Here is a 12,124-nt window from a genome sequence, read left to right on the forward strand (position 1 = left end):
ACTATTGTAATGGAGGACATATCAATACTTCTGAGAGATAAATGTCTTAAAGTGCCCTTTCTATACAACTCCTTTGAGGATAAATTTGGAAAAATAAATATTTACATACACATAGTTATGACATGTATGCAGAAAAAATACACGGCTACCTCGATACAACGCCACCCGATATAACATGAATTTGGATATAATGCAGTAAAGCAGTGTTCCGAGGGGGCGGGGCCGCGCACTCTGGTGGATCAAAGCAAGTTCAACATAACACGGTTTCACCTATAACGTGGTAAGCTTTTTTGGCTCCCAAGGACAGTGTTATATCGAGGTAGAGGTGTATTTTTATTGTCACACATCTTGGAACATGAGTCAGTGAAAATACAGTTCAGTTAATAACACTTTCTCTTTTTACTCTTTCAAACTTAAGTCGATCTAAATGACATCGCTCAGAGGGTGGTTTTTTTACACCCCTAAATTGACATAAGTTACGTTGCTTAAGTGGTAGTGTAGACAAGGCCTAGGACTCCAATCCAGCTTAGAATTTAAGCATATGCTTTATTTTAATCATGAGTAGTTCTTTGGAAGTCAACTCACTACTTGGGTCTTAAAACATTAACACTGGGGACCACAGAACTGTCCAAGTGCCACTAGTTTAAGGGATTTTGTTTCTCCAAGCAAGATTTTTGATTAAGTATTTTTGCCTGGGAAAGTGGTTCATTGTTCGGTAGCGAAACAATTAATCATGGTGGCACTGAAGTAATCATAAATAGGCTTCAATATTAACAGCCTATTAAAAAGTGGGAGGGTGGAATACACACCTATCCTTTTACTGTTTCAAGCTGCACTGCTGCAGCTCAACAAGGACACAGAGCAGCAGTTTACAATGTGAAAGCTATCTCTGAAAGCAGAAGAAAGAAATGTCAATTTTTTCTAAATTCTGGAGGAGGTGGGAGCACAGTGTCAGGGAACATGTAAACTGTGCATATTTATAATCTCAGATAGTAACAAAGCAAACAAAAAAAGTAATTACTACATAAGAATTCTACTGAGCACTAGCCCTGCCTACCATAATTAAGGTTACAAATCCATCATTCTTTATAAGCAGCTGTTTTCAAACATTCCATTTTCAAAAATATTCACTTTTTATGGTTTGTCTACACTTGATTCACTACATCAGTGTAACTGCAGGAGCACTTCAGTGTAGACTTCCTACCAACATTCCACTCCCCCCAAGAGGCAGTAGGTAGATCGAAGGAAGAATTTTTCCATCAACCTAGCACTGTCTACACTGGAGATTAGGTCGTCTTTACTATGCTACTCAGGGATGTGAATTTTTCAGACCTTTGAGCGATGTAGCTTTTTAGTGAAGACCATGCCTTAGACTGAGCTTCTCAATGCTTTGTCTTTGCCAATAAAATACAAATTTTAAGTCTGAGCAAACTTCATTATGGTAGAGTGAAAAAACAAAAACATATTTTATCCTTTTCCCATTAAAAAAAGTTCTAAATATCCTTTTTGGAACCAGTATATAGGACCAACATCTGAGATTTTAAACTTAGCATGAACATTGTTCATCTTGAGGACTAGTGCCTTTGGCTTGAAAAACAATTATTCAATAAAAATCATTTTTTAAAAATTGCCTAACAACACTAGTTGGTTAGTGCAGTTGGTTTAAACTAAGGCTTTGTTTTCACTGCGAAGAAAAAGTTGCATTTTACCATGGCATAACAAATATGCATTAGTTATCCTGCTGTAAAATTCTAGTGGAGACAAGTCACTGTGAGGTAAACTAGGTGAGGTCAACCACAGGCAGGATTATAAAGGCTGATCTCGCCTAGCACCCTCGCAGTAAAGGCTACCCGCAGTGCCTAGTCTCTACTAGGATTTTACAGTTGGAATAGCAAATGTGATACAGTTACCTGCTACACTCCAAAAACCCAAACACACACACACCATACCATTTTTGCTGTGAAACCAAGCAGTGGTTAGGGTGATCAGAGAGCAAGTGTGAAAAATCAGAACAGGGGGTGAGGGGTAATAGGCTTCTCTATAAGAAAAAGCCTCAAATATCGGGCCTGTCCCTATAAAATCGGGACATCTGGTCACCCTAGCAGTGGTAAAAATACAGGAAGCTGCTGAAGTCTTTTCTAGACTAGGATTCACAATGGTGCTACCAATGGGAACTTTTTTACAAAAATCTTTAGTGCAAATACATTGTTCATGTATTCTGGTCAGTAGACGGAGGCAAGAAATGTAATTCAACACCGGAACTTTAAGACATCAGCTTTTTCTGAGTTATTAGTGTATGTAAACTGACAAATATTTATGAGATACTTCACAAAAATGGAATAAGATGTTCCTTCCCAGAACAGCTTACAATCAAAAATCAACAAGACATCAATTCAAGTAACAGAGTGTGTGGAAAGTTTGTTGAAAAGGCGAATGAGGTAGCGAGGACTAGGAGAAACATAGGGAGTAAAAGACTAGGGGGTTGGGGGGTGAGAAATTAGGAGGAAATGAGAATAGAGGTGGTTATAGGAGAGAGTAAGGGGAGAGAGAGAATATATAGCATAAATCTGGGCTAAATATTTTTCAGATGAGACTTGCTTTGATCATGGCTAACTACTTTCAGTCTAACAGGATAAGAAATAAGAAGCCAGGGAAGGAATTCAAATATTGAAGGGAGGTGGTATGGACAGAGCAAATGGAGATGACATTAATTGTAGTGTTTTGGAGAGAAGAGGGACAGGAAGGCTAAAAAGCATAGTTTTACAAGCTGAAAAATGATAAAGGCATGGGCAAGAATTTTAAAGAGGGGAATGCAAAAAAAAAGAATAAATTTTAGTGGTCCCAGAAGCAGCAGCAAATACCCTTTAGTGGGAAACTGGATATTTGGGAAGAGGGGGCATGATAGCAGGGGAAAAGAAGATGAGTGAAGGAAGACACTGAGTTTGAGAGAGTTAGAGACCAGGATTTAATGGTGATAGACAAGGATTAGAAGGAACTAAAAAAGATCTCTAGTTGTGTAAAGACTGAGATGACATTGATATCTAGATCTCAGAGATGCACAAGCCAGTTGTGAAAAGCAGTACAAAACAAAGCAAACCCTCTCAAAAATCTGTCAGTAGAGTAAGACACAAGATACACGAGGAACAGACCCCTGTTGAGTAAAAAGGTCTTTGTCATAAACAGATGATTAAGGGTTAAAGTCTCTTTTACCTGTAAAGGGTTAAGAAGCTCAGTGAACCTGGCTGACACCTGACTAGAGGACCAATGGGGGAACAAGATATTTTCCAATCTTGGTGGAGGGAAGTCTTTGTTTGTGCTGTTTGTTGTGTTCGTTGTTCGCTCTTGGGGCTAAGAGGGACCAGACGTGCACCCAGGTTTTCTCCAATCTTTCTGAATCAGTCTCTCATGTTTCAAAATAGTAACTACTAGCTAGAAAAGGCAGATTAGTCTTGTGTTTGTTTTCTTAACTAGTAAATGTGTATTTTGTTGGAAGGATTTTTACCTCTGTTTGCTGTAATTTTGAATCTCAGGTTGGGGAGGTGGGGAGAGTCCCTCTAGTCTATATGAATCTGAATACCCTGTAAGCATTTACCATCCTGATTTTACAGAGATAATTTTTACTTTTTCTTTCTTTAATTAAAAGCTTTCTTTTTTAAGAACCTGATTGATTTTTTTTTCTTGTTTAAGACCCAAGGGGATTGGGTCTGAACTCACCAGGGATTGGTGGGGGGGAAGGTTAATTCCTCTTTGTTTTAAGATCCAAGGAGTTTGGATCAGTGTAGCCTCTCAGGGTAACCAGGGAGGGGAAAGTCTGGGGAGGGGAAAGGAGGGGGGATGGTTTATTTCTCCTTGTTTTAAGGCCCCAGGGGGTTGGGTTTTGGGTTCCCCAGGGAAGGTTTTGGGGGAACAGGAAGTGTGCCAAACACTATATTTTGGCTGGTGGCAGTGTTATCAGATCTAAGCTAGGAATTAAGCTTAGAAGGGTCTATGCAGGTCCCCACTTTTTGGACGCCAAAGTTCAAAGTGGGGGAAAAGACCATGACAGGGTGGCAGAGGTGGGATTTCTAGGACCCAGAAGCCAGTGAGTTTTTTTTTCTCTCTCCTTTCTGGCTGCTTGGAAAGCAGCCTGAGGGCAAAGGTGTTAAGTTTTTTAACAAGGGTCTTTGTAAGAAGAGGCTCGAGCTGTGAGCCAGCAGACAGCCAGCAAAAGGCATTTACAAGTGAATTGTTTTCTTTCTTTCTACTTCTCGGGCATAGCTAGTTAGAAAATCTCTGTTAACCAAGCAGTCAGTAAGCTGCAGAGGGGGCAGCCAGCACAAGAAAGCAAGAACAATCAGTTCCAAGGAAGCCCTTAAACAGGAACGGGCAAGGCTAGAAGCAACAGAGAGAGACAACAAACATAAGAGATGGATGGAACTAATTAATGCAAAAATAGCCAGGGAAGAAGCGGCCCAAAAAAGGGAAGAAGCAGCTCACAAAAGAGAAGAACAAGCCAAAGAGGCTGCCCACAGAAGAGAGATAGAGAGGAGAGAAAAAGAAGAACAAGCCAAAGAGGCTGACCACCGGAGGGCTTTGGAGCTCCAGAGGGAGGCCCTGGAATTAGCAAAGGCTACGCAGAATGAAACAGCCAAACCTAACAACCCTTCTCCAGGTACTGTTCCCCATCCCAGGAAATTCCCCACCTACAAGGCGGGTGAGGACACTGAGGCCTTCTTAGAAAATTTTGAAAGGACCTGCCTTGGGTACAACATCTCTACAGACCAGTACATGATAGAGCTGAGGCCACAGCTTAGTGGACCCTTAGCAGAGGTGGCAGCTGAAATGCCTAAGGAACACATGAATGATTACAAACTTTTTCAAACCAAGGTCAGAATCAGAATGGGGCTAACACCTGAGCATGCCCGTCGGCGGTTCAGAGCCCTAAGGTGGAAACCAGATGTGTCATTTACCCAACACGCCTACCATATTGGAAAGAATTGGGATGCCTGCATATCAGGAGCAAATGTTAACACTCTGGCAGAGCTGTCCTTCCTAATGCAAATGGAGCAGTTCTTAGAGGGGGTTCCTGAGGAAAAAGACGGTTACTCACCTTTGTAACTGTTGTTCTTCGAGATGTGTTGCTCACATCCATTCCAGTTAGGTGTGCGCGCCGCGCGTGCACGTTCGTCGGAAACTTTTTTACCCTAGCAACTCCAGTGGGCCGGCAGGTCGCCCCCTGGAGTGGCGCCGCCATGGCGCTCAATATATATCCCTGCCGGCCCACCCGCTCCTCAGTTCCTTCTTGCCGGCTACTCCGACAGTGGGGAAGGAGGGCGGGTGTGGAATGGATGTGAGCAACACATCTCGAAGAACAACAGTTACAAAGGTGAGTAACCGTCTTTTCTTCTTCAAGTGATTGCTCACATCCATTCCAGTTAGGTGAATCCCAAGCCATACCTAGGCGGTGGGGTCGGAGTGAGAAGTAGCGGCATGGAGCACTGCAGATCCGAAGGCCGCATCCTCTCTTGACTGCTGGACCAGGGCGTAGTGGGAAGCAAAGGTGTGGACCGATGACCAGGTCGCTGCCCGACAGATTTCCTGGATGGGCACACGGGCGAGGAAAGCCAGCGACGACGCCTGCGCCCTGGTAGAATGCGCAGTCACACGGCCCGTAGGCACATGGGCTAGCTCATAGCAGGTCCTGATACAGGAAGTAACCCATGAGGATAACCTCTGCGAGGAGATAGGAAGCCCCTTCATGCGGTCCGCTACTGCCACGAAAAGTGGGGGGATTTGCGGAATGGTTTGGTCCTCTCCACATAGAACGCGAGAGCCCTACGGACATCAAGCGAGTGGAGCTGCTGCTCCCTGCCTGAGGAGTGAGGTTTCGGGAAAAAAACCGGAAGGAATATCTCTTGGCTGATGTGGAAGGACGAGACTACCTTGGGGAGAAAGGCAGGGTGTGGCCTCAGCTGCACCTTATCTTTGTGGAAGACTGTATACGGGGGGTCTACCACAAGAGCCCGGAGTTCCGACACCCGCCTAGCTGAGGTGATAGCTACTAAAAAGGCAGTCTTCCAAGAGAGGTAAAGCAGGGAGCAAGTAGCTAACGGCTCAAAGGGGGGTCCCATGAGCCGAGACAACACCAAGTTAAGATCCCAGGTTGGAGCAGGGAGTCGGACGTTAGGGTATAAACGTTCTAGTCCCTTAAGGAATCTAGACACCGTCAGGTGAGAAAAAACAGAGCGACCATCCGCACCCGGGTGAAAGGTGGAGATAGCTGCCAGGTGGACTCGCAACGACGATATCGCCAGACCCTGCTGTTTGAGGGACCAAACGTAGTCTAAGATATCGGCCACCGAAAATTCCATGGGGCGGAGATGTCTCTCCATGCACCAACAGGAGAAACACTTCCACTTGGCCGAATATGTCGCTCTCGTGGAAGGCTTCCTGCTGCCCAAAAGCACCTCCCTCACCGGTGTGGAGCAGCGCAGCTCAGAGCCGGTCAGCCACGCAGGAACCACGCCGCTAGGTGCAGCGACTGCAGGTCCGGGTGACAGAGGGTTCCGTGCTCCTGGGTAATCAGGTCCGGGTGAAGGGGCAGGGGAACTGGGTCGACTATGGCCAGGTCCAGCAGCATGGGGTACCAATGCTGCCTGGGCCACGCTGGGGCTACCATGATCACGCGAGCCCTGTCCCTGCGCACCTTCAGAAGGACCTTGTGAATCAGAGGAAACGGGGGTAACGCGTAGTACAAGTGGGTCGACCACGGAATAAGGAAGGCATCCGCTATCGACCCGGGCTCCCTGCCCTGAAAGGAGCAGAACGCCTGGCACTTCTTGTTCCCCCCGGACGCGAAGAGGTCCACACGGGATAACCCCACCTCTGGAAGATGGAGAGGGCGACGTCCGGGCGAAGGGACCACTCGTGCGACAGGAAGGATCTGCTCAAGCGATCCGCCAGCGTGTTCCGTACTCCGGGGAGGAAAGAAGCCGTGAGGTGAATGGAGTGGGCTACACAAAAGTCCCAGAGTCGCATCGCCTCGTGACACAGGGGAGAGGATCTGGTGCCGCCTTGCTTGTTGATATAGTACATGGTCGTCGTGTTGTCGGTAAACACCGCGACACAACGACCTTGAAGCTGATGGCAGAACGTTTGACAAGCAAGGCGGACCGCTCTCAACTCCCGCATGTTGATGTGCAACCTCACCTCCTTCGGGGACCACAGGCCCTGCGTTCTCAGGGTTCCCAGGTGGGCCCCCCAGCCTAGATCTGAGGCATCCGTTGTCAGGGACACCGAGGGCTGAGGTGGGTGGAAAGGGAGCCCCGTGCATAGCACGGACTGGTCTAGCCACCAGTCGAGAGAATCTAACACCCCTTGGGGGATCGTGATCAGCATGTCTAGCGGCTGTCTTGCCGGCCGGTAATAATCGATGAGCCACAACTGGAGGGGCCTCATGCGGAGCCGAGCATAACCGGTCACAAAGGTGCAAGCTGCCATGTGGCCTAACAGGGCTAGACATGTCCGCACTGATGTCAAGGGGGCTGCCCGCAGTCGTTGAACGATCGCCGACAATGCCTGGAACCTCTGCAACGGCAGAAGAGCCCTGGCCACAGTGGCGTCTAGGACGGCCCCGATGAACTCCACCCTCTGCGTGGGGATCAGGGTGGACTTGTCCATGTTTATCAAGAGGCCCAAAGTAGCAAACAGGCCGGTGATCACGCGGACATGGCTGCAAACTTGCCGTTCCGACGTGCCCCAAATTAACCAATCGTCTAGGTAAGGGAACACGTGGATACGACTGCGTCGAAGATGTGCCACAACAACTGCCATGCATTTTGTAAATACCCTCGGGGCCGTAGAAAGGCCAAATGGGAGGACTGCAAATTGGTAATGAAGGGGGCCCACCACGAAACGAAGGAAACGTCTGTGGTGTGGCCAAATGGCAATGTGAAAATAAGCGTCCTGCATGTCGAGGGCGGCGTACCAGTCTCCCGGATCCAGGGATGGGATAATGGTCCCCAGGGATACCATGCGGAACTTCAACTTCACCAGGTACTTGTTGAGCTCTCGCAGGTCGAGGATAGGCCTGAGGCCTCCCTTGGCCTTGGGGATCAGAAAGTAGCGGGAATAAAACCCCTTGCCTTTCTCGTTTTCCGGAACCGCCTCTATAGCTCCTTTGCTGAGGAGCGTCTGTACCTCCTGCCGAAGGAATTGCTCGTGAGAGGGGTCCCTGAAGAGGGACGAGGAAGGGGGGTGGGAAGGAGGAAATGATACAAACTGCAGGCGGTATCCCGTCTGCACCGTGCGTAAGACCCAGCGGTCCGATGTTATTTGGGTCCACGCCGGGAGGAAAAACGAAAGGCGGTTGGAAAACGGGGGGGAAGGATCCGTGGGGGAAACTGTTACTGCGCCCTCGGGCGCACCTTCAAAATGAAGGCTTGGGTCCAGGCGGGGGCTTAGAGAAGCCTTGGTTCTGCCCCCCTTGGTTCCCCGAATGCCTGCGCCTTCCATTCCTGCCACGGCGCCTATTAAGGTCCTGCCGTTGGCGGAACTGGGAATATGGCCTGCGCTGCTGTTGCTGCTGTGGCCGGAAGGGTCTGCGTTGCGTTCCCGGTGTGTGCATCCCGAGGGAGCGCATAATGACCCGATTGTCCTTTAGACTCTTAAGTCTGGGGTCTGTCTTTTCGGAAAACAGGCCCTGGCCTTCGAACGGGAGGTCCTGGATGGTATGTTGGAGCTCCGGAGGAAGGCCAGAGACCTGCAGCCAGGAGATACGGCGCATCGTTACCCCCGACGCGAGGGTGCGGGCAGCCGAGTCTGCAGCGTCCAAAGAAGCTTGCAAAGATGTACGTGCAACCTTCTTGCCCTCATCTAAGATGGCTGCAAATTCCTGGCGGGCGTCTTGCGGCAGCAGCTCTTTAAATTTGTCCGCTGCCACCCATGAGTTGAAAGCGTACCTGCTGAGCAGGGCTTGCTGGTTCGAAACCCTGAGTTGCAGCGCCCCAGCCGAGTATACCTTGCGTCCAAGGAGGTCCATTCGCCTGGCCTCCCTGGATTTGGGGGCTGGAGCTTCCTGCCCATGACGCTCTCTGTCATTTACCGATTGTACCACCAGGGAACACGGTGTCGGGTGTATATGGAGGTACTCATAGCCTTTAGAGGGGGCCATGTACTTCCTCTCGACGCCCCTCGCCGTAGGGGGGATGGAGGCCGGTGACTGCCAGATAGTGTTGGCGTTGGCCTGGATGGTCCTTATGAAGGGTAGGGCGACCCTGGTGGGAGCATCCGATGAGAGGATGGTAACAATCGGATCCTCTATTTCCGAGACCTCCTCGGCTTGCAGGCTCAGATTCTGAGCTACTCGCCTGAGGAGGTCTTGGTGCGCCCTGAGATCCAGCGGGGGGGGGGGGGGGGGGGGGCTACTGGAGGAGGTGCCAGCCACCGCTTCATCAGGGGAGAAGGATGAGGAGACCCCCGGCAAGAGAGTGTCTAATGGGGGGTCCCCCTCGGCCCTCGCCTCTGTCTCAGGAGCCAGAGCGGAGTCTTGCTGCTTGGACCCTTCCTCTCCATCCGGGGAGGGAGGGGGGCGAGACAACGAGGCTTCCGGCACCCTGTGCTCCGCCGTCGCAGGCCTAGCAGGAAGCTGTTGGGGCCCCTGGGCTTGATGGTATGCCCATGGGGTCCAAAACCCCCACTGCTGCGGGCCTTGGTCGTGTTGTGGCGGGTCCTGAAAGAGCGCCGCCTGCCGGTCGGTGCCCAGCGCATACCCGCTGTCCGTTTGTGAGGAGACCGACGGCTGTCTAGAAGGCCACAGCGGGGCCGACCCTGGCTGGTAAGGGTCTGCGCGGGTCGGCAGCGACGATCTTCTCGGTGCCGGGGATCGGTACCGGGAGTCATAGCGGTGCCGGGATCGGGACCGGGACCGGGTTCTGTCTCGGTGCCGGGATCTGGACCGGTACCGGCCGCTGCTTCGGTGCCGGGATCGGGACCGGGACCTGCCACCGACGCGGTGCCGGGAGGTCGACCGGGACCGGGACCTGCCACCAGCTCGGTGCCGGGAGGTCGACCGGTGCGGCGAGTGACGGCGGGACTGGCTCCTGGAGTCACGGTGCCGGTATCGGCGGCTGGAGTCCGATCGCGACCGCCTTGAGGTCGACCGGTGCCGCGAGTGCGACCGGTACCGCCGAGGAGAGCGGTGCCGGGACTGCGAGCGGCGATGAGATCTCGACCTGCCGTGACGTCGGGACCTGGACCGCGAGCACGAGTCCCGAGACGGTGCCGACATCATGGGCTTGCCTCTAGATGCGACCCGCACCGGAGGTACCGGGGGTGGCAGCTGAGTAGGCTCAGTCAAGGCAATGAGGTCCCGTGCCGAGGCGAAGGTCTCCGGCGTGGATGGGACCAATATCTCAACCCCAGACCTCATGGGGGAGCTTGGCGGCACCGGACTCGACGGACCCGCCGGGCCCGGAGTCGACGGTGCCGGCGGTGCCGCGGCCGATGTTAAGGCCGGGCGCTCCAGTCGGGTCTGTCTGGCCGGAGTAGCCGACGTCGACGGTCTTGGTTCTGCACCCGGTGCCGGAGAAGGTCGGTGCCGGGGAGTCTTTTCGGTGCCGGTACGATCCGGTGCCGGCGCCGAGATCACGGCCTGCGAAGCCGCCGGGTCAAGTGCCGCCTCCATAAGGAGAGTTCGGAGTCTTTGATCTCTCTCCTTTTTTGTTCTTGGCTTAAAAGCCTTGCAGATGCGGCACTTGTCCGATCTGTGCGATTCCCCCAGGCACTTCAGGCACGCGTCGTGGGGGTCGCTGGTAGGCATAGGCTTCTTGCAGGCCGCACACTGCTTGAAGCCCGGCGAACCAGGCATGAGCCCAGTGCCGGGTGCCGGGAAGGGCTAGAGCCCCCGGCGAACAACTATTTACTACACTATTTACACTTAATTACTTACTATCTATACTTAACAATCTAACAACTATACAATAACGAGAGATAACGAGAGATAACAAGGAGAGCTAGGGACATGGAGGACAGCTATGCCGCGCTCCACAGTTCCAACGACCGACACGGCGGTAAGAAGGAACTGAGGAGCGGGTGGGCCGGCAGGGATAGATGTAAGCAGAGTCAGGATAAGCTCTACCCTGACATCTGGTGGAAAGAATGTGAGAGAGTGTATTTGCATAGGCACGCCCACCCTATCCCAGACTGCCAAGCTGTGGGACTGCTTGGTGACAAATTGCTCACCCTCAGTTGGGTGGTACTGGCTAGACATGGGACATGGGTTCCAAAACCCAGAGAATTGAGAGAGGCTGGGGACAGGTATCTGTGCCTGGTGGTGCAATCTCCTTGGGGAGCCAGAAGCACCAGTTGCACCCCCTCCTCTCTCCACTGTGGAATGTCAGAGTTGATTTTTTATTCCCTTAAGAATTTAATTACAGGTTACTGAGCTGAAATCACTTTGGGCTAATGGTGCACTAGCACTGGGGCTCCCCTACTATGAGCTGGAATCACTAAGAGCTGAGATCACTAAGAGCTGAAAATCACTAAAGAGCTAAAATCACTGAGCTGAGAGCACTGAGTACTGTGCTAACTAGTGGGGAGCCCAAAGCTATACTGTGGAACAGAGCTGCTGGCGGAGTGGAGCAGTTTGTGGGGACGGCTGGAGCGGATCACGGGACAGCTGGTGGCAGCGGAGCAACTGGCAGAGCGGAGTAGCTGTGAGCGGCCCGCAGAGCTGAGCAGTTTGCAGGGACAACTGGAGCAGCTCACAGGACAGCTGGTGGAGCAGAGCAGCTGGCGGAGCGGAGCAGTGTCAGAGAACGGCTGGAGGAGCAGAGTGGAGCGGCTGGTAAAGCGGAGCAGTTCATGGAGAAGGCGGGAGCAGAATCCACGGAGAGGCAGGGCAGTTGGCCCCGGATTACGTAAGGTGCCCCTTTCTACCAGGCTGGGGGGGGAGACCTGCAGATAGACTCTCGAACTTTGGGCTGCACTGACCCAGGACAGAGACTTTTGGGACTGTGGGTGATTTGGGGGTTGCTGGACTCAAGAGCCCAGGAAAGAGGACACAGCCCAATTTCCTGGGGTGGGTCTTTGCTCACGGTTTGGTCTATGAACTCTAGTAGAGGTGTTTTTCCCAATGTAGTGTTTG

General features: G+C 51.5%; 1 protein-coding gene across 5 annotated transcripts in view; it reads right to left on the reverse strand.

Annotated features, from left to right (window-relative positions):
• The window catches only part of KLHL5 (kelch like family member 5), a 145,120-nt gene that overhangs the window by 64,591 nt on the left and 68,405 nt on the right, over positions 1–12,124 (reverse strand). The window contains exon 1 of one of the 5 annotated variants that reach the window (XM_050947616.1): positions 810–863. The exons of the other annotated variants lie outside the window; for them this stretch is intronic. The gene's annotated coding sequence lies outside the window, so the exon portion shown is untranslated. Of the gene's footprint in view, positions 1–809; positions 864–12,124 lie in introns of those variants that run through there. 5 annotated transcript variants of the gene reach the window in all.

The sequence above is a fragment of the Gopherus flavomarginatus genome, chromosome 3, assembly GCF_025201925.1.
Source record: "Gopherus flavomarginatus isolate rGopFla2 chromosome 3, rGopFla2.mat.asm, whole genome shotgun sequence".
In the NCBI taxonomy this organism is placed as follows: Eukaryota; Metazoa; Chordata; order Testudines; family Testudinidae; genus Gopherus; species Gopherus flavomarginatus.